Source organism: Balaenoptera ricei, chromosome X (assembly GCF_028023285.1).
Source record: "Balaenoptera ricei isolate mBalRic1 chromosome X, mBalRic1.hap2, whole genome shotgun sequence".
Lineage (NCBI taxonomy): Eukaryota > Metazoa > Chordata > Mammalia > Artiodactyla > Balaenopteridae > Balaenoptera > Balaenoptera ricei.
In genome coordinates, this window is record NC_082660.1 from 48,611,861 (window position 1) to 48,632,993 (window position 21,133).

Below are 21,133 nucleotides of genomic sequence, written 5' to 3' on the forward strand. Positions count from 1 at the left end.
ACTCTAGGTCCAGCAATTTTAGGTGTCTATCCCAAAGCGGTAGTTCCCACAATGTGGTCTGGGGATCCTGAGGGCAGGGATGGGGGTTGGGGGAGCCAAAACCATAATACTAGAAAGATGTTATTTGCTTCTTTTACTCTCATTCTCTCAAGTACGTAGAGTGGAGTTTTCCAGAGGCTACATGACATGTAATATCACAACAGATTGAATGCAGAAGCAGATATGAGAATCCAGCTGTCTTCTATTAAGCCATACAGTAAAGAGATTTGCAAAAATGTAAAACAATGCCACTCTTCTCACTATATTTTGTTTTGGAAAATATAGTTATTTTTCATAAAAATGTTACTTTTGTTAAATGTAACTGGCTTATTATTTTAAAATTAATATATTTAAGCTTTCTCAGTTTTAATTTCTAATACAGCAAGTATCAGTTGGTATAACCCACATACGCCAAAGCTTTTTAGGGTCTGCAGTGATTTTTAAGAATGTAAAGGAAGTCCTGAGACCAGAAAGTTTGAGAATCGCTCCCCTAGAGAAATCCTCACATGTGTGTACTGGGAGACACTACAAGAGTGTTCACCAAAGCCTGTTTGAAACAGCAAGAAACAGAAACAAGAAAATAAGATGAATAAATTGAGACATATTTATACAATGGAATATTATAATTAAATAAATGAATGAACTCCAGCTACATGTATCAACATGGATAAAACTCAGGAAACCTAATACTGATTCAAAAAAGTCATGAAAGAATATGTTTATATAAAGTTGAACATTCAAAATTATACAATATATGGATGCAGTAATATGTTGTAAAACCATACAAAAAAGCAAGGCATGAAAAATGACACTGGTTACCTCAGGGAGGGGAAGGAGATGTGACTGGGGAGGGCTACATGGCGGGTTTTGTCATTCAGAAATGATTTGTTTTTGAAGCTGGGTGATGGGTACAGGTACATAGGTATTTGTTTTATAATTTATTCAAACTGTACAGATATGTATATTATAAAATTTATAATGTATTATCATGAAAAATAAATAAAATTTGAAAAGCAGGAATAATTGGATAGAGTGCTGGTGGGAGGGTAGATTGTTACAGGACCCTCCCTGAGGTCAGAGGGAGTAAAACACTGCCCCCTATCCTGCTAAAGTGGAGCTAGGTGTGTAGGCAATTTCCTTGTGAAACATGGCTGTGAATGGGAACAGAGCCCAGAGAGCTAAGGTGATGGTAGGAGGAGGGGCAAAGAATGATTTTTCTAAGATGGGAGATACTAGACTATGCTTGTTTGCTGCTGGGAAAGACCCAGAGACCATAGAGAGGGACCGGACGGGAACACAGAAGAGAAAGGGAATAATGGAAGGGAAAGGAGGGGCTGGGGTCTGGGGCACTGGGCCTCAGAGAGAAGGAGAGGTCCTCAGGCCCTTCATTGTAACAGGAAGGAATGAAACAAAAGATGAACACAGATACTGGGAGGTTTAGGGATTCAGTGGTGGGAAGATGAAGGTCCTGGAACAATTCTCCCATGTCTGATGGCTTTTATTTTGTCACTGAAGCATGAGATAAGATCATTTTTCTGTAGAGAGAATAGAAATATTAGTCAGTCTTTCTTAATAGCATGGTTGATAGAAATTTTTTACTATTGATAGTTTAGAAAAGTTTCAGCTTTACAATAATGTACATTTTTAGGACTATTGTCAAATTTGGGAAAACCTGTTTAGTTTCTTTCATATATGAGCTGTAAGATGTCAGGGCATTTCAATTTTCTTATAGAGTGAAGAATACACATCTTCAGTACTCTTTGATTTTTCGCTGATTGTTAAGCAGGGCCTTGCAAGAGACAAATGAGGGACCCTGAAGCTTCACTGACCTCTCTGTAAATCTGTCTTTGGCCTCTTTGAACTACTTTCTCCTCCAGGGAGCATTCTCTGATTTTCCCTGGCCGAGGTTCTCCCACAGGGCTTTATTCCTGTCACTCACAGGACTTTTCTCACTCTCTCTGAGGTAGCCAGGTCATTCTCCTTCGCTAGATAGAGGGAGCTCCAGAGTGTAAGGAGTCAGGACACACTTACCTTGGTTCAGCAGTCTTCCATCAGTCTGTGAGTGAGTCTTCACTGGAGCAGTGTGGCATGGTGGTCAGACATGTAGGCCTTGGAGGCAGGCAGACTGGAATTTGATTTTTTGCACCTTGGGTGTACAGAAAGAACAGGGTTCATCCTAATCCTTGGTTCATGACATACTCTCACCATTGGTCCAGGCTGGGGCTTCACTCCTAGCTCCTCTGTGTGACCCTGGGTAAGTTACTCATTGCTCTAAGTCTGTTTCCCCATCTGTAAACAGGGGATGATAATAATACCTACTACATCAGAGTTGTGAGGATTCAATAACATAATCCATGAAACGCATGCACAGTCCCCAGTACCTAACGTTTAATAAATGGTAGCCCTCCACATGATTGGGAGTATACTGTAGGTGGAGGATACAGTATTGCATAACAAAGGCCCAGTCCCTGCCTTCCTGAGCTCACAGCCGATTGGGTACCACACAGCCCAGTGCCAGCCCTGATATATCCGAGACTTGTGAGTGGTTGTTGAATCAAAATTACTTCATACTGTGCCTCTATTTCTTTTATTTTTTATTGTCACCCCAGTTCACCATCACTGTCACCACCTTTCAGATGTCTCCCATTTCTCTTATTTTGCTCTCTCGTCTTTCTGTTTACATTTCTCTGGTGGTTTCTCTTTCCTATCTCTCCTATTCTCTCTCAATCTCTCCCCTTCTTGCTCTTGCTCTCACTCTCTCTCCATTGCCTCTGTTGGGGGTTGCCTTGTCTCCATCCTGTCCCCGTCTAACTTATGGTTCTCCTCTTGGTCTGTGTCTCCATCCTCACATATATAATACCATATTACCCTACCTCATCTGTTTCTGAATTTGTGTTCCAAAATTTCTGTCTTTTCTGTTTCTCTTTCAATTTCCTTTGGCTCCTTGGCCTCTTTTCTGTCCACCCCTCTGTCTCCATCACTCTGTACCTATTTATCTTATCTCTGGCTGTCTCCCAGTTCTCATCTTTCTATTTATGTTGCTGCATTCATCTGTCTCTGTTCCCCACCTATCTTTCTCTATTTCTATCCTCACCTTTCTGTTCCAGTCTCTGTCTTCACCCCAGCCTCACACCCCCTCACAACTAACATTTACATTCTCTTTGTTTCTCTCTCACACACATACCCCTATGTTGGTCTTCTTGCCCTTGTTTCCCTCTTTGAGTCTCTCCTCATCTATCACCCCTTTTCTACCTCTGTTACCATCTCTCTTGCTGGGTGGCTCTCCTCATGTGCCTGCCTCTTGTTTCCATCTTTCTGTCCCTATGTGTGTTTCATCTGTTTGCTGTCTTGTCCCCAGATCCCTGTCTGTCTCTATCTCTCTGTCACTGACATAGTCGTCAAGAGTATGGCCTCTGGTGTTAGACTGTTTGGATTCCAATCCTAGTTGTGCTGCTGACTTGCTGTGCCTCAGTGTCCTCATCTGTAAAACAGGGCTGATAACAGTACCTGCTGCAGTGTTACCAAGAGCATTAAATGAACTAACACATGTACAGCTTGTAGAACCATGCCTCAAATATAACAAATGCTCAAAAATATTAGCTCCTAAAAATAAATAACAAGGACCTACTATAGCACAGGGAGTTGTATTCAATATCTTGTAATAACCTATTATGGAAAAGAATATGAAAAAGACTATATATACCTATATATTTACATATATATATATAATTGAATCACTTTGCTGTACACCTGAAACATTGTAAATCAACTATACTTCAATTAAAAAAATAGTAGCTTCTATATCATCAACCTCTTCCTCCTCCTCCTCAACACCAACTCCATTTCTATCTTTGTCTATCTAATCCCAGTCACTCTCTTTATCTACCTGGCTGTTATCATCTCTGTGTCTCTATCCTCATGTTTTATGTAACTGCCTTTCTGACCCCAATCTCTGTGTCTCTGTCCCCATCTCTCTCTCTCCCTACATTCCAGCCTCATTTCTGTCAGTTCCTCTTTTTCTACCCTGCCCATTCCATCTGTCTGTACATCTCTCTGTCCCCAACCTTCTTTGCTTCTTTATCACCATTTATGACTATCTGTTCCTACCATTCAGGACCTATTTCTTGGTCTCTGTCTCTTTATCTCCTTGTTCTCATTTCTCTATCCCCCTGTTCCCATATCTATCTTTGTTTATCTATTTCTTTATAAAAATCTTATTCTGTTTCTTTCTCCTCATCTCCCTGTGTCTTCTTCTGGCCTCTCTGGACAATTTAGATTGGAATTGGTCTGGTAGATAATGTGGAGCTATAAAAGGGTTTAGGAGGAAGCAGTAGGCCTGGCAAGAGGCAAGTGGCAGGGTGTGGAATTTCATGGCTCTGCCAAATCCTCCTGAAAGACGTGGCCTCTGAGGTCAAGGTTAGCATAAACCCCCTCAACTCAGCCTCTTCAAGAAAGACAAAGAATGCTGCAGTTATTGGGAGGACCAGGAAGGGGTATTTTTCTGAGTGAAATTCCATCCGGAAGCTGGAATCCAGAGCATTTCCTGTTGTAATGTTTCTTCCAGACTTGGAGAGTCTGAACTTGCCACGTAGCATGTGCACTGCATGCATATATTTCTACAGTAAAACACAGAGATGCATACATAATCCCCCACCCTCAGAGATGAAGACATGTGCAGAGACATAAAGATACACATAGAATCAAGAACCCTCACAGTTGCAGACACTCCAAGACATGGAAAAGCACACAGAATGAATTACCAGCTGGCAGAGATGCTGATGTGCACAGGGACATTGAGAGAACCATGGAAATACCCCCATCACAGCTCACGGACCCATGCAAACAGATACAGAAAAATAACTACACAGAAAAATTGTTCTTTTTCAGCCTGACATTTTCATATAAACAGAAACACACCAGAGCATCATGTATAAAAACACACCTTTATAGAAGTGTGCACATTCATACATAATCACAAATATCCAAAGCAACAGAGAATCACATATAGCCATTGATTTGCTGAAAGTGTAGAGGTAGCCAAACTTCCTCTGGCCCCCAAATGACAGACATGCTGCTCCTCTTGTGGCCCCCCTCTCTGTGAAGGCACCACCAAGTACTCAAGCCAGAAACCTGACTGCTAGGAACTATACAGAAATAATTGGAAAGATCTAGGTAAAGTTCTTTTCCTAGAAAAATATAAAATGATAAAAATGGCATAGGAAGTAGAGAACTTGAATAGACCACTAGGCATTAATGAAACTGAAATGGTAGGTAAGGACATCCCTTCCCCCCAAATCCAGGCCCAGATGGATTTACAGGTATAGTGTGCGGGACTCTCAGGAGTTACTTCTCTTCTTATATAAGTTATTCCAGAAAATAGAAAAGGAGAGAAAGCTGCCTAGCTCATTTTATTTGTCTAGTAAAATCCTGAAGTCTTGATTTTAAAAACAGATAAGGACAATTAAAGAAAATTATAGGCTCATTTCACTTATGAATATAGATGCATAAATCTTAAATAAAATATTAGCTAATGGAATCCAACAGTATTTTAAAAATACATCACAATCAAATGGAGTTAATTCCAAGAATGCAAGGAGAATGCATTCAAACTCAGAAAAATCTATCAATGTCATTTACCACATGAATAGACTAAGGGAGAATAATCGTATGAGTATCTCAATTAATGTAGAAAAAGTATGTTACATGCCTACTTACGATGAAAACGCTTTAAAAAATACGAATAGAAGGCAAATTTCTTAACTTGGTGAAGGTTACATACCAAAATTATACAGCATATTTTGCAGTAAATGGAGAAACTTAAGATGCATCTCCTTGAAGATTAAGAACAAGACTAGATACTTACTCTCACCAACTACTGTTTAACATAGAACTGGAAGTCTTGTTTAATACTATAAAGGGAGAAAAAGAAATGAGACGTGTAAGGACTGGAAGAGAAGAGATAAAACCAACAGATTCAACTGACATACTATTAGAATTAAGAAGAGTTCAGCAAGGTTGCCAGGTACAAAATCAACTTATAAAAATCAATAACATTTCTATACATTAGCAATAAACAACTAGAAAAAATAAGATACCTAAAATTAATCACTAGACCAAAGTATAAACTTTTCTAAATGTCAGGACAACTAAAAAGAAAGGAGAAAAAAAACCACATTCACAGAAAGATAGACAAGATGAAAAGGCAGAGGGCTATGCACCAGATGAAGGAACAAGATAAAACCTCAGAAAAACAACTAAATGAAGTGGAGGTAGGAAACCTTCCAGAAAAAGAATTCAGAATAATGATAGTGAAGATGATCGAGGAACTCGGAAAAAGAACAGAGGCAAAGATCGAGAAGATGCAAGAAATGTTTAACAAAGACCTAGAAGAATTAAAGAACAAACACCTAGAAGAATTAAAGAACAAACAGAGATGAACAATACAATAACTGAAATGAAAAATACACTAGAAGGAATCAATAGCAGAATAACTGAGGCAGAAGAATGCATAAGTGACCTGGAAGACAGAATGGTGGAATTCACTGCTGTGGAACAGAATAAAGAAAAAAGAATGAAAAGAAATGAAGACAGCCTAAGAGACCTCTGGGACAACATTAAATGCAACAACATTCGCATTATAGGGGTCCTCAGAAGGAGAAGAGAGAGAGACAGGACCCGAGAAAATATTTGAAGGGATTATAGTCGAAAACTTCCCTAACACGGGAAAGGAAAGAGCCACCCAAGTCCAGGAAGCACAGAGAGTCCCATACAGGATAAACCCAAGGAGAAACACGCCAAGACACAGAGTAATCAAATTGGCAAAAATCAAAGACAAAGAAAAATTATTGAAAGCAGCAAGGGAAAAGTGACAAATAACATACAAGGGAACTCCCATAAGGTTAACAGCTGATTTCTCAGCAGAAACTCTACAAGCCAGAAGGGAGTGGCATGATATACTTAAAGTGATGAAAGGGAAGAACCTACAACCAAGATTACTCTACCCGGCAAGGATCTCATTTAGATTTGATGGAGAAATCAAAAGCTTTACAGACAAGCAAAAGCTAAGAGAATTCAGCACCACCAAACCAGCTCTACAACAAATGCTAAAGGAACTTCTCTAAGTGGGAAACACAAGAGAAGAAAAGGACCTACAAAAACAAACCCAAAACAATTAAGAAAATGGTCATAGGAACATACATATCGATAATTACCTTAAACGAGAATGGATTAAATGCTCCAACCAAAAGACACAGGCTTGCTGAATGGATACAAAAACAAGACCCATATATATGCTGTCTACAAGAGACCCACTTTAGACCTAGGGACACATACAGACTGAAAGTGAGGGGATGGAAAAAGATATTCCATGCAAATGGAAATCAAAAGAAAGCTGGAGTAGCTATACTCATATCAGATAAAATAGACTTTAAAATAAAGAATGTTACAAGAGACAAGGAAGGACACTACATAATGATCAAGGGATCAATCCAAGAAGAAGATATAACAATTATAAATATATATGCACCCAACATAGGAGCACCTCAATACATAAGGCAACTGCTAACAGCTCTAAAAGAGGAAATCGACAGTAACACAATAATAGTGGGGGACTTTAACACCTCACTTACACCAATGGACAGATCATCCAAAGTGAAAATAAATAAGGAAACAGAAGCTTTAAATGACACAATAGACCAGATAGATTTAATTGATATTTATCGGACATTCCATCCAAAAACAGCAGATTACACTTTCTTTTCAAGTGCACACGGAACATTCTCCAGGATAGATCACATCTTGGGTCACAAATCAAGCCACAGTAAATATAAGAAAATTGAAATCATATCAAGCATCTTTTCTGACCACAACGCTATGAGATTAGAAATCAATTAGAGGGAAAAAAAAACGTAAAAAACACAAACACATGGAGGCTAAACACTACATTACTAAATAACCAAGAGATCACTGAAGAAATCAAAGAGGAAATCAAAAAATAGCTAGAGACAAATTACAATGAAAACATGACGATCCAACACCTATGGGATGCAGCAAAAGCAGTTCTAAGAGGGAAGTTTATAACAATACAAGCCTACCTCAGGAAACAAGAAAAATCTCAAATAAAAAACCTAACCTTCCAGCTAAAGGAACTAGAGAAAGAAGAACAAACACAACCCAAAGTTAGTAGAAGGAAAGAAATCATAAAGAACAGAGCAGAAATAAATGAAATAGAAACAAAGAAAACAATAGCAAAGATCAATAAAACTAAAAGCTGGTTCTTTGAGAAGATAAACAAAACTGATACACCATTAGCCAGACTCATCAAGAAAAAAAGGGGGAGGACTCAAATCAATAAAATTAGAAATGAAAAAGAAGTTACAACAGACACCGCAGAAATACAAAGCATCCTAAGAGACTACTACAAGCAACTCTATGCCAATAAAATGGACAACCTGGAAGAAATGGAGAAATTCTTAGAAAGGTATAACCTTCCAAGACTGAACCAGGAAGAAATAGAAAATATGAACACACCAATCACAAGTAATGAAATTGAAACTGTGATTAACAATCTTCCAACAAACAAAAGTCTAGGACCAGATGGCTTCACAGGTGAAGTCTATCAAACATTTAGAGAAGAGCTAACACCCCTCCTTCTCAAACTCTTCCAAAAAAACTGCAGAGGATGGAACACTCCCAAACTCATTCTACGAGGCCACCATCACCCTGATACCAAAACCAGACAAAGACACTACAAAAAAAGAAAATTACAGACCAATATCACTGATGAATATAGATGCAAAAATCCTCCACAAAATACTAGCAAACAGAATCCAACAACACATTAAAAGGATCATACACCATGATCAAGTGGGATTTATCCCAGGGATGCAAGGATTCTTCAATATGTGCAAATCAATCTATGTGATACACCATATTAAGAAATCGAAGAATAAAAACCATATGATCATCTCAATAGATGCAGAAAAAGCTTTTGACAAAATTCAACACTCATTTATGGTAAAAACTCTCCAGAAAGTGAGCATAGAGGGAACCTACCTCAACATAATAAAGGCCGTATATGACAAACCCACAGCAAACATCATTCTCAATGGTGAAAAACTGAAAGCATTTCCTCTAAGATCAGAAATGAGACAAGGATGTCCACTCTCACCACTATTATTCAACATAGTTTTGGAAGTCCTAGTCATGGCAATCAGAGAAGAAAAAGAAATAAAAGGAATACAAATTGGAAAAGAAGAAGTAAAACTGTCACTGTTTGCAGATGACATGATAGTATACATAGAGGATCATAAAGATGCCACCAGAAAACTACTAGAGTTAATCAATGAATTTGGTAAAGTTGTAGGATACAAAATTAATGCACAGAAATCTTTTGCATTCCTATACACTAATGATGAAAAATCTGAAAGAGAAATTAAGGAAACACTCCCATTTACCATTGCAACAAAAAGAATAAAATACCTAGGAATAAACCTACCTAGGGAGACAAAAGACCTGTATGCAGAAAACTATAAGACACTGATGAAAGAAATTAAAGATGATACCAACAGATGGAGAGATATACCATGTTCTTGGATTGGAAGAATTAATACTGTGAAAATGACTATACTACCCAAAGCAATCTACAGATTCAATGCAATCCCTATCAAATTACCAATGGCAGTTTTTACAGAACTAGAACAAAAAATCTTAAAATTTGTATGGAGACACAAAAGATCCCGAATAGCCAAAGCAGTCTGTTTCTTTTTTTTTAATTTATGTATTTTATTTATTTTATTTTTGGCTGCATTGGGTCTTTGTTGCTGCGCGCGGGCTTTTCTGTAGTTGCAGCAAGTGGGGGTTACTCTTCCTTGCGGTGCACAGGGTTCTCATTGTGGTGGTGTATCTTGTTGTGGAGCACGGGCTCTAGGTGCGTGGGCTTCAGTAGTTGCAGCACGCGGGCTCAGTAGTTGTGGCTCGTGGCTCTAGGGCACAGGCTCGGTAGTTGTGGTGCACGGGCTTAGTTGCTCTGCGGCATGTGGGATCTTCCCAGACCAGGGCTTGAACCTGTGTCCCCTGCATTGGCAGGTGGATTCTTAACCACTGCGCCACCAGGGAAGCCCTAGCCAAAGCAGTCTTGAGGGAAAAAAATGGAGCTGGAGGAATCAGACTCCCTGACTTCAGACTATACTACAAAGCTACAGTAATCAAGACAATATGGTACTGGCACAAAAACAGAAATATAGATCAATGGAACAGGATAGAAAGCCCAAAGATAAACCCATGCACCTATGGTCAACTAATCTATGACAAAGGAGGCAAGGATATACAATGTTGAAAAGACAGTCTCTTCAATAAGTGGTGCTGGGAAAACTGGACAGCTACATGTAAAAGAATGAAATTAGAACACTCCCTAACATCAAAAATACACAAAAATAAACTCAAAATGGATTAGAGACCTAAATGTAAGACTGGACACTATAAAACTGTTAGAGGAAAACATAAGAAGAACACTCTTTGACATAAATCACAGCACGATCTTTTTTGATCCACCTCCTAGAGTAATGGAAATAAAAACAAAAATAAACAAATGGGACCTATGAAACTTAAAAGCTTTTGCTAAGCAAAGGACACTACAAACAAGACGAAAAGACAACCCTCAGAATGGGAGAAAATATTTGCAAACGAATCAACTGACAAAGGATTAATCTCCAAAATATATAAACAGCTCATGCAGCTCAATATTAAAAAAACAAACAACCTAATCCAAAACTGGGCAGAAGAACTAAATAGACATTTCTCCAAAGAACACATACAGATGGCCAAGAATCACATGAAAAGCTGCTCAACATCACTAATGATTAGAGAAATGCAAATCAAAACTACCATGAGGTATCACCTCACACCAGTTAGAATGGGCATCATCAGAAAACCTACAAACAACAAATGCTGGAGAGGGTGTGGAGAAAAGGGAACCCTCTTGCACTGCTGTGGGAATGTAAATTGATATAGCCAGTATGGAGAACAGTATGGAGGTTCCTTAAAAAACTAAAAGTACAACTACCATATGACCCAGAAATCCCACTACTAGGCATATACCCAGAGAAAACCATAATTCAAAAAGACACATGCACCCCAATGTTCATTGCAGCACTATTTACAATAGCCAGGTCATGGAAGCAACCTAAATGCCCACTGACATACGAATGGATAAAGAAGATGTGGTACATATATACAAGGGAATATTACTCAGCCATAAAAAGGAACGAAATTGGGTCATTTGTAGAGACGTGGATGGATCTAGAGACTGTCATACAGAGTGAAGTAAGTCAGAAAGAGAAAAACAAATATCATATATTAACACATATGTGTGGAACGTAGAAAAATGGTACAGATGAACCGGTTTGCAGGGCAGAAATAGAGACACAGATGTAGAGAACAAACATATGGACACCAAGGGGGGAACGTGCCGGGGGTGTGGTGTTGTTGTGATGAATAGGGAGATGGGGATTGACATATACACAGTAGTATGTATAAAATGGATAACTAATAAGAACCTGCTGTATAAAAAAAATAAATAAAATTTATAAATTCCAAAAATAAAACAAAAAAAAATTGAGTGTTAACTGATAAAAAAATCAAACAAAATAGACTACATAGTAACATGATTTTAATATATAAAAATATAGCTAAAAAAGAAAATGAAACTTAAAATAATGTGACAATATTAACACCAAACATCTTTTGTATCAATAAATATAAATGGTCTTAGCTCATCTATTTAAAGAAAAACATTTTTTATTGGATCCCTGAGCAAAACCCAACTACTGTATTCAAGAGTCAACTAAAACAAATAGATTCAGAGAGGTTAAAAATACAAGAAGGGCAAAGGTGTACCAGTCAAATGCAAATAAAGAAAGCAGAGGTTGTAATCTTAATTATCAGCCAAGTTAGAAAGTCAGAATGAAAGGCATTAATTGACTGTCAATGTCATGAAAAGGAAAGACTAAGGAACTGTCCACAGGTTGGAGGAGATATGATGACTAAATGCAATGTGGGATTCTGGTTTGGAGCCTGGAACAGAAAAAGGATATTAGTGGAAAAACTGGTGAAATCTGAATAAAGTCAGGAGTTTAGTTAATAGCAATGTACTAATGCTAATCTCTTAGTTTTCACAGATGTAGCCATATAAGTTATTAACATGAGGGGCAACTAGATGAAGGGTTCTATAAAACTAAAATTATTCTGAAATAAAAAGCTTATTACAAAAAAGCATTGAGACAAAAAAGGCCACAATTCACAATGAAAATATAAAGTTATGAGTATTTTTGTATCAAATAACATAGCAACTTTCACAAAGCTGAAATATTAAGAGATACAAGGAGAAATCGATAATAGATTGAAACACACTAAAAACAGGAGAAATTTAACTCACCTTTCTCATTCCAGGACAGATCAAATGAACAACAACAGCAACAAAAACCCAGTAAGAATACAGAAAACCTAAACAACAAAATCAATTATTAGGCCAAGAAGAAAATCTCAATAAATTCCAAAATGTAGAACTAATACTGACAATGTTTTCTGATCACAACTGGATAAAAGTAGAAATCAATGTAAAAAAGATCTTCCATTTGAATATATAAAAACTCTCTGTCAAACAATTCTTGGGTCAAAGGGCAAACTCAAACCAAAATTGCTGAATTTCTAGACAATAATAATAATGAAAACATTACATATCAGAATCTATGGGTACAGATAAAGCAGCAGTCAGAGAAAAGTTCATTGCCTCAAAATACTTATACTAAAAACAAGGGAAAAAATTAAATGAACCCAACTCAGAAAGTTAGTGAAAGAGAAACAGAATAAACTTAAGGGGAACAGAAGGAAAGAATTAACAAAGAGAAAAGTTCAAATAAAGGAGTTAGAAAACAGGTAACAGAACTAATAAATAAATAGATTAACCAATTCTGTGAAAAAGAAATATATAAGCCATTAAATAATAATCAAGAAAAGGAGAAAGCACAAAGACACAAACCAGGAAATGAAAAGTTGGACATAACCATAGTAAGAGGACATTTTAAACATTATAAAGGACTTCCTCATGCAACTCTATGCAAATCGTTTTAAAGACCTTGAAGAAATGGAAAATATCCTAGGAAAATCTAATTTACCAAAACTCTAAAAGAGAAAAGTCCATATAGACCAATTTCCATGGAAGAAATAGAAAAAGTTATAAAGAGCTACTTTCCACCAAAAGCACTGGGCCATGATGATTTCACAGGGGAAGTCTGCTAACACTGAAAAGCAGATCATTTGAACGCTATTTTTATTTTCCTGATCCTAGATAAAGAAGGAACACCTTCATATTCTTTTTATGAAGTGAGTATAACATTGATATCAAGATCTAACAAAGATTTCACAAGAAAAAGAAAATGATATAAACCAATCTTCACTTATGAATATCGATGCAAAATCCTAAATAAAATATTAGCAAACAGAATCCATGACTATGTGGAGTTTATTTCCAAGAATGCAAAAATCATTCAATATTAGGAAATCCATTAATACAATCTAACATATTGTTGAATCTAAGGAGAAAAATCATATCATCATTTTCAGAGATGCCAAAGAACCATTTGACAAAATTCAATACCCATCCTTTACAAAAAATTCTTTATAAGAACTTCTTCCTTAATATAATTATGTCTGCCTATCTATCTATCTATCCATCCATCCATCCCCAAATCCAGCAATCCAGCACTTCACTTAACCAGGAAACACTAGCAGCATTTATATGCTAAACTCACAAGGGTATCTACTCTCTCCACTACAATTTAACATTATATTGGAGGTAGTAAAAGCATTGTGATTAGAAAAGAAAAAGAAATTAGAAATTACAATTGGAATGGAAGAGGTAAAGCTATCATTACTTATAGATAAGACTGTAGAGCCAGAAAACCCAAGCAAACCAATAGAAAACTATTACAAACAAGAGAACTCAGCAAGGTAGCAGTATATAACATTAATATATAGAAATCATTCAGTTAGAAGATATATGGAAGAGAAGGCTCCATTTATCACAGCAACAAAAAAGATAAAATACTGTCTTAGTCTGTTGGGTCTGCTATAACAGAATACCACAGACTGGTTGGCTTATAAACAACCGAAATTTATTATTCACAGTTCTAGAGGCTGGGAAGTCCAAGATCAAGACACTCAAAGATTTTATGTCTGGGGAGGGCCCACGTCCTGGTTCATAGCCAGCCATCTTCTCACTGTGTTCTCACATGGCAGGAGTGGCAAGGGAGCTCTCTTGGGTCTCTTTTATAAGGGCACTAATCCCAGTCATGAGGGCTCCAATCTCATGATCTAATCACCTGCCAAAGGTTCTACCTCCAAACACTATCACATTGGGGGTTAGGTTTCAACGTAAAATTCGGGGGGTGCGGGCAGACACAAACATTCAGTCTACAGCAAACACCTAGAAACAAACTTAACAAGAAATGTCTAAATCCTTCAAGAGAAAACATCTGTAACACTATGAAGAAACAAATAGAAAGGCACCCCATTTTCTTAAATAGGAAGACTCAAAATCATAAAGATGTAAAATTAATTTATAAATTTAGTATAAGCTAATTAAAAATACCATATTTTTTCTTTTTCTGAAACTAGACAAGCTGAATTAAAGATCAAATGGAAAAATAACAAACAAGCACAGCCAGAATATCTCTGAAAAGGAAGAACAATGATGGGGGACTACTGCTACAATAATTCTCTATAAAAAACCAAAATGAATATTTAGATACCCAAACTTAGACAGAGTCTATGGTCAGCTGAGAGGCTCTACACGCTGGATCAGCCTCCGTTGATCTCAGCTCTGCCAGCTCATGTGTCTGCACTAAGTTGGTGGCTTGGCTGGAGGTTGGCTGCTACAGGATGCCTTGGCTGGGAGGACCAGGCTCATTTCTATATGTCTCTCACATCCCTCCAGCAGACTAGCCTGGGTATGTTCTCATAGCAGTGGCAGGGGTCCAAGAGAGGAAGCAGAATATGCAAGAGCTTTCTCAGGTCTCTGCTTAAATCAAATTTGCTACTATCCTGTTGGTTGAAGTAAATTATATGGCCAAACTCAGTCAGTATGGGAGGGCACTACCAAAGGGTGTGGAGACACATAAAAAATTGGGGTCATTAATGCAATCTATCACAAAAGTGCAAATCAAAATCTAGAATCCATAAAAGAAAACATAGATAAATTTGTTTACATAAAAATAAAGTAAAATTTGCTTGGAAAAAAAATCCATTAGCAAAGTCAAAAGAACAACAAACTGGGAAAAAAATATTGACAACTGATATCATTTACAAAGGTCTAATTTCTCTTAATTATATAACAAGCTTGTAGAAATCGAGAAAATAAACAGAGCATATAAATAGACAACTCACAGGAAAAGACAAAAATGACCCTTAAACATATGAAAAGATGCTCAACCTCACTCATCATAAGAGAAATGTCAATTAAAACTACAGTGAGATACTGTTTCTCACCTATCACATTGTCAAAAATCCGAAAGTCTTTAATGATACACTTTCTGAGTGAGGTGGTGGTGAAACACATGAACTCATACATGGGTGGTAAGTGCAAAATGGTACACCTACAGAGGGAAATTTTGGCAATATCTACCAAAGTTACAAATGTGATTCTTAGAATTTATCCTATAGAAATATCTGCATACATATGAAATGTCTATTCATTATGGCACCATTTGTAATACCAAAGGGCTGAAAATACCCTGAACATCCATCAGAAGGGTATTGCAGTCATTAAATAAACTATTACACATCCACATAATGTAACACTTTCTCAGCTTTCAACAGTTTCAAGTCATACTACATGACTTTCTATGTAGTGGAAACTTTCTAATGCTCTGATATGTAAGGACCTGCAGGATGTATCACGTGAAAAAAGCAACATGTATAACTGTATGTATAGTATGTTACCTTTTGTGTAAGAAAGAGGGAGATGGAATAGGATATACATTTATACTTGTTTGTATCTGCATGAAGAATAAAAAAATAAATGAATAAAACTGGTAACTGTGGGCGGTGTGTATGGTGGCAACTGGGTAGAATGGACAAAGATGAGTGACTATTCTCAAAGCATAATTTTTATATAGTTTTGCTATTCAAAATGCGTGTATATTATCTATTCAAAAAATAAAAATATTCAGAATAGTAACAAAAACTGTAAAGCCACTAGGAATTAAATTAGTAAAAACACACAAAAATTCTAAAGAGAAAACTTTAAACTCTTAATAAAGAGCACAGATAGTTAGAAGGTGAACTGAACAAATGAGGAGATATTCCACGATCTTGGATGGGACAAGTTAATATTTTGATGGTGTCAACTCCCCCAAATTAATCTATAAATTCAGTGCAATCCTAATCAAAATTACAGTTGGTTTTTTGAAGAGCTTGATAAAATCTTTTTAAAATTTATGCAGAGATATAGTTAAGACAACCCAAAAGAAGACTAAAGAGGAGGGGACTTGCCCTATCAGATTTAAGATATGTTACAAAATATTAAAAACAAGGTGGTATTAGTACAAGAACAGAAACAGACCTATGTGTGTATGTTTCATAATATATGACAAAGGTGGCATGGTAAATCAATGAAAAAGGAAGGATTGTTTAGTATTTGGTGGTGGGAAATGTGGCTCACTATATGGAAAAAATAAAATTGCATACTTACCTATCACCACATATGAGCATGGATTCTAAATGGATTAAAACCTAAAGGTGAAAGGTAAAACTATAAAGTTAATAGAAAAAAAATAGAAGAATATCTTTTTTTTTTTTACTACTTTTTAAGTAAAACCCCCCAAACCAAAAACCATAAAGCAAAAATGTGATGCATTTGACTACATTAAAATTAACAGTTTCTGTTCAAAGATGGCTATCATGGGCAAAGTTAAAACAGGGGGAGAATCCTGTTGGTTTCAGGGGACTGAAACCAACAGGGGACTAATAGCTAGACTATATAAGGAACTCTAGCAAATCAACAGGAAAGACAGGAACCCTAATAGAAAAAATGGCCCAACTATACAAGCAGGCAATTTACAGAAGAGGCGTTTGACACACATCTAAAGAGATGCTCAAAAATTAATTAGTGGGAATTCCCTGGTGGTCCGGTGGTTAGGACTCTGTGCTTTCACTGCTGAGGGCACAGGTTCAATCCCTGGTCGGGGGACTAAGATCCCACAAGCCGCGAGACATGGCCAAAAATAAAAATTAATAATCAGAGAAATGTAAACTAAAGCAAGGTAAGATATAGTAATACCTATGAAACCTATTAGACCAGTAAAAACTAGAAAGCTGGAAAATGTCAAGTGTCAGTGAGGATGTAGGGATCCAGGAATCTTTGTACACTGGTGGTAAAACTGGACTGGTGTAGCCATCCCAGAGAACCATTTAGCAGTATTAGTATTCTTAGTCAAACTAAGTATATGCACACTTTATGATACAATCATTCTGTTCCTGGGTATATGTTTCAAAAGAAATTCTCATACAGGCCAATAAGGAGACACGCACAAGGATGTTCATCACAGTATTACTTGTGGTGTCATGGAGCTGGAGGCAATCTTGCTGTCCATTATCGGGGGAATATTCAGGGAAAATGTGGTGAAGGCACACTGGTTAGCATGAGCAATTAGAAGCAATGGATTAGATGTATACATAGCAATATGGATAGACTTTAAAAACAAAAGGCTGAATGAAAAAAGTAAGAAACAGATTGAGATACCATTTATATAAAACAAAAATGCACAGACACAAAACATTCTCCACAGTGGGACAACCTGGTGTTATGTGCCTCCTGAGGAGATACAATATGAAGTAAGCGGTATCCTCTATGTACCCTTATTGCTGAAATTATTTAACCTGAATCTAATCATGTGGAAAGAGCAGATGAATACAGATATTCTGTGGGACATTCTACAAGAAACTGGCCTGGACTCTTGAAAAGTATCAGTGTAATATCAAACACACACAAAATCTAGGGGTACTATTTTAGACTAAAAGAGGTTAAAGTGCTACAACAACCAAACGTAATACACAAACCTTAATTAGATACTGGGATCAAAAAATCAGAGCAGGTCTAAGAACATTTTGGGCTCAACTGGAAAATTTGAATATAGGGTATCTTTGATGGTATTATTGAATTAGTAAGTTTTCTTAGGTGTGATAATGGTATTGTGGTTATGCAGGAGAATGTCCTTATTCTAGTAGATGTGTGCTGAAGTTTTTAGGGGTGAGCTGTTATACTGCCTGCAAGATGTATACATATACATATAAAGAGAAGTAGAACAAATTTGGCAAACTATTAAGAGTATATGGGCTTTCATTGTACTATTTTTTCAACTGTTCTGAATTTTGAAAAATGGAAAAATGAAAATTTTGGGGAAATACATGCACGTAAAACAACAATACATGTTTTGCAAGAACACATATAAACAAAAAGATATGCATAAAACACTTTAAAATGCTTGCCTACATGAAGGAAATGAGAGTGGGAAGTAGAGATGAAAGAGAATTTAAAAAACAACAAAAACCTCTCCCTAAGGTAACACTCACTCATTGAATACATGGAAAACAAAGAAAAGCACGATGAAGAAAACTAAATTCATTGATAATTTCATTTTCTCTGTCAGCAGTTCTCAAAATGTGGTACCTGGACTAGCAGCAGCAGCAGCTTCATCATCATCTTCTTCTTCATCATTATCATCATCATCACCACCACCACCTGGGAACTTGTTAGAAATGCAAATTCCTGGGCTCTACTACAGACTTAACTAAAACACAATTCTGGGTGTGGGGCCCAGCATCTGGTATTTTAACAAGCTCTCTCAAGTGATTCTGCTGCAGCCCAAGTTTGAGAACCACTTATCTAGATTTAGACACCATTAATTTTGTTATAGATCCTCATAGTCTTTCTAAAAAAATATGAAATACTTCAGGCGTACAAATAAGTATGAAGAATAATATAGCACACACCCATGTACCTACTACCGAGATAAAATATCAGACAAACAGTCAAAGTCCCCTGTGTATTTCTCTCTCATTTTGTTCCCCAGCGGTAATCACCATTCTGCATTTGGTGTTTAATTCCTTGTTTAAAAAATATTGTTTACATATCTATGTAATTGATAAACAACATAGTGCATTGTTTTCTAGTTTAAAAAAAACTATATAAATGGTCTCACACATCATGTATCCTTCCACAACTTGCATTTTATCACAGCATTATGTTTCTGAAATTTATCTGGATTGATATACCCACTTCTGTCTGGTTCATTTTTTTCACTGTTGTATATAGTATTCTGTTGTGTGGCTATACCACTATTTATTTATTCTCCTTTTGGTGAACTTTTAGATTGTTCAGATTTTTTTCTCTATTACTAACAGTTCTGCAATGAATATTCTTTTCTTGATTGTTTTCTTTTTATCTTTATTTTGCAATGAATATTCTTGCACATGCCTCCTTGTGCATATATTTAAGAATTTCTCTAGGACTTAACATATATATATATATGCACATCTCTAACAGAATTGCTGGGTCCCAGGGCCATCTTTAACTATTCTGATTACTTCTTAATTGTTTTCCAAAGTAGTAATACCAATTTTCATTCCTATCAAAGACTTCATCACAAATTTTTTCCTCATGGTTTGTGCATTTGTGACTTTGTTTGTTTAAAAAGTCCTTCCACAGTCCTAGGTCACAAAGATATTCTCCACCCTCTCATGTGGAAAAAAATAGGGATCCAGTTTTATTTTTCTCATTATGGTGAGCCAAATTTCCCAGCGCTATCTACTAAAATGTCCATTTCCCATTGATTTGTGGTGTAGGTCTGTAAACTTACCCATTTAACAAACATTTGCTGAAGCGTGCCTTGTACCAGTCTTGTGCTGGGTCCTGCTGAGGGCACGAAGATATATGGCCCCTAGTCTCAGGGAGTTCACTCTCCTGTGGAGATACAGCCACATAAATGATTACAGTACTAAGTGATAAATGCAACAAGGTGCTCTGAGTTTCTCACTCAGCTGGGAAAGTTCATAGAAGCGACAAGAGTTAGGTCTTAAAGAAAAAGGAAGAATTTGCTAATGCAGGGGGGAAGGTGAAGGTGGCTAGGGCTGGTTTGGGGTCCAGAGGAGTTGTGTTTCTCTAGGGTAAGAGTTTAGAAGCCTTCCATGGATGTAGGGGCAGTGAGTCCTTCGTATGTAAGACGTAGGAGTAGGCAGAGGGAGTCATTTTCTGCCTGGATATACTAGAGGTTGATATCCTTGGGGTAGCGGGGCTCGGCCTCACCCCAAAGTTTAGGCTAGAGAAAAGAGGAGTGGCTGGAACTAAATTATCAGGAAGAAGACATTTTCAGACTAATAATTACTCTTTTAATGGGGAGACCTCATTCTCCAGCTAGGTCAGGAGCTCCCTGAGATGGCTTCTGAAGAAACCCTTACTTGCCCCCACTCCAGAGGTAAATCCATTCCCTCCAGCAGAGGCTGCTCTGGGGCCTGAGGGAGGGAGGGAGGAGGAGGGGAAGAAGGCAAATGGGTGGGAGAGGCTTCCAGTTGTTCGGTTGGTAGGCCTGGCCGTGGATCTGCGCTGCTGCAGAAAGAGCTCTGAGCGGCTCCCTCAGGGTTTCTCTGGGACCCCGCAAGCCGGGACGGTTGCTGGGAGCAGCTAACCTAGTCATTTCAGGTGGGTATACTCAGCAAAACATGTGATCCTGGCGGCCATTTTCTCACACCCTGCCCGTCGCCATCTTCCGTTGTAGACAAAGGCACCGACACCCCACCCTTGTCTGATGCGGCCTTGGCGATCACTTGGTCACTAAGATTCGAGAACACATATTTAGGGCCAGGCAGAGGCCCGCAGACAAGAACTTGGCTTACAAGTAGGTTATATGGCCACACCAGCCAACGAACCGCTGCTGCCTCCCCGCCTCCCCGCCTCCCCGCCTCCCCGCCTCCCCGCCTCCCCGCCTCCCCGCCTTACTCTGCTATTTCCTTGCCTTACGGAGCGGCCGGGAGGCGGGGCCAG

General features: G+C 37.6%; 1 long non-coding RNA gene across 4 annotated transcripts; it reads right to left on the minus strand.

Annotated features, from left to right (window-relative positions):
- Positions 1-643: 643 nt before the first annotated feature.
- LOC132357938 (uncharacterized) lies at positions 644-21,043 on the minus strand. Of its 4 annotated transcripts, none has more exons than XR_009500362.1 (7): positions 20,779-21,043; positions 19,953-20,056; positions 16,787-16,827; positions 12,473-12,540; positions 5,903-5,948; positions 2,071-2,185; positions 644-1,574 (listed from the first exon to the last, which is right to left on the minus strand). It is a non-coding gene; the product is annotated as an uncharacterized LOC132357938 (long non-coding RNA). The 4 variants fall into 4 exon arrangements; XR_009500360.1 differs by lacking the exon at positions 5,903-5,948 and adding an exon at positions 18,764-18,842; XR_009500359.1 differs by lacking the exon at positions 5,903-5,948.
- Positions 21,044-21,133: the final 90 nt, after the last annotated feature.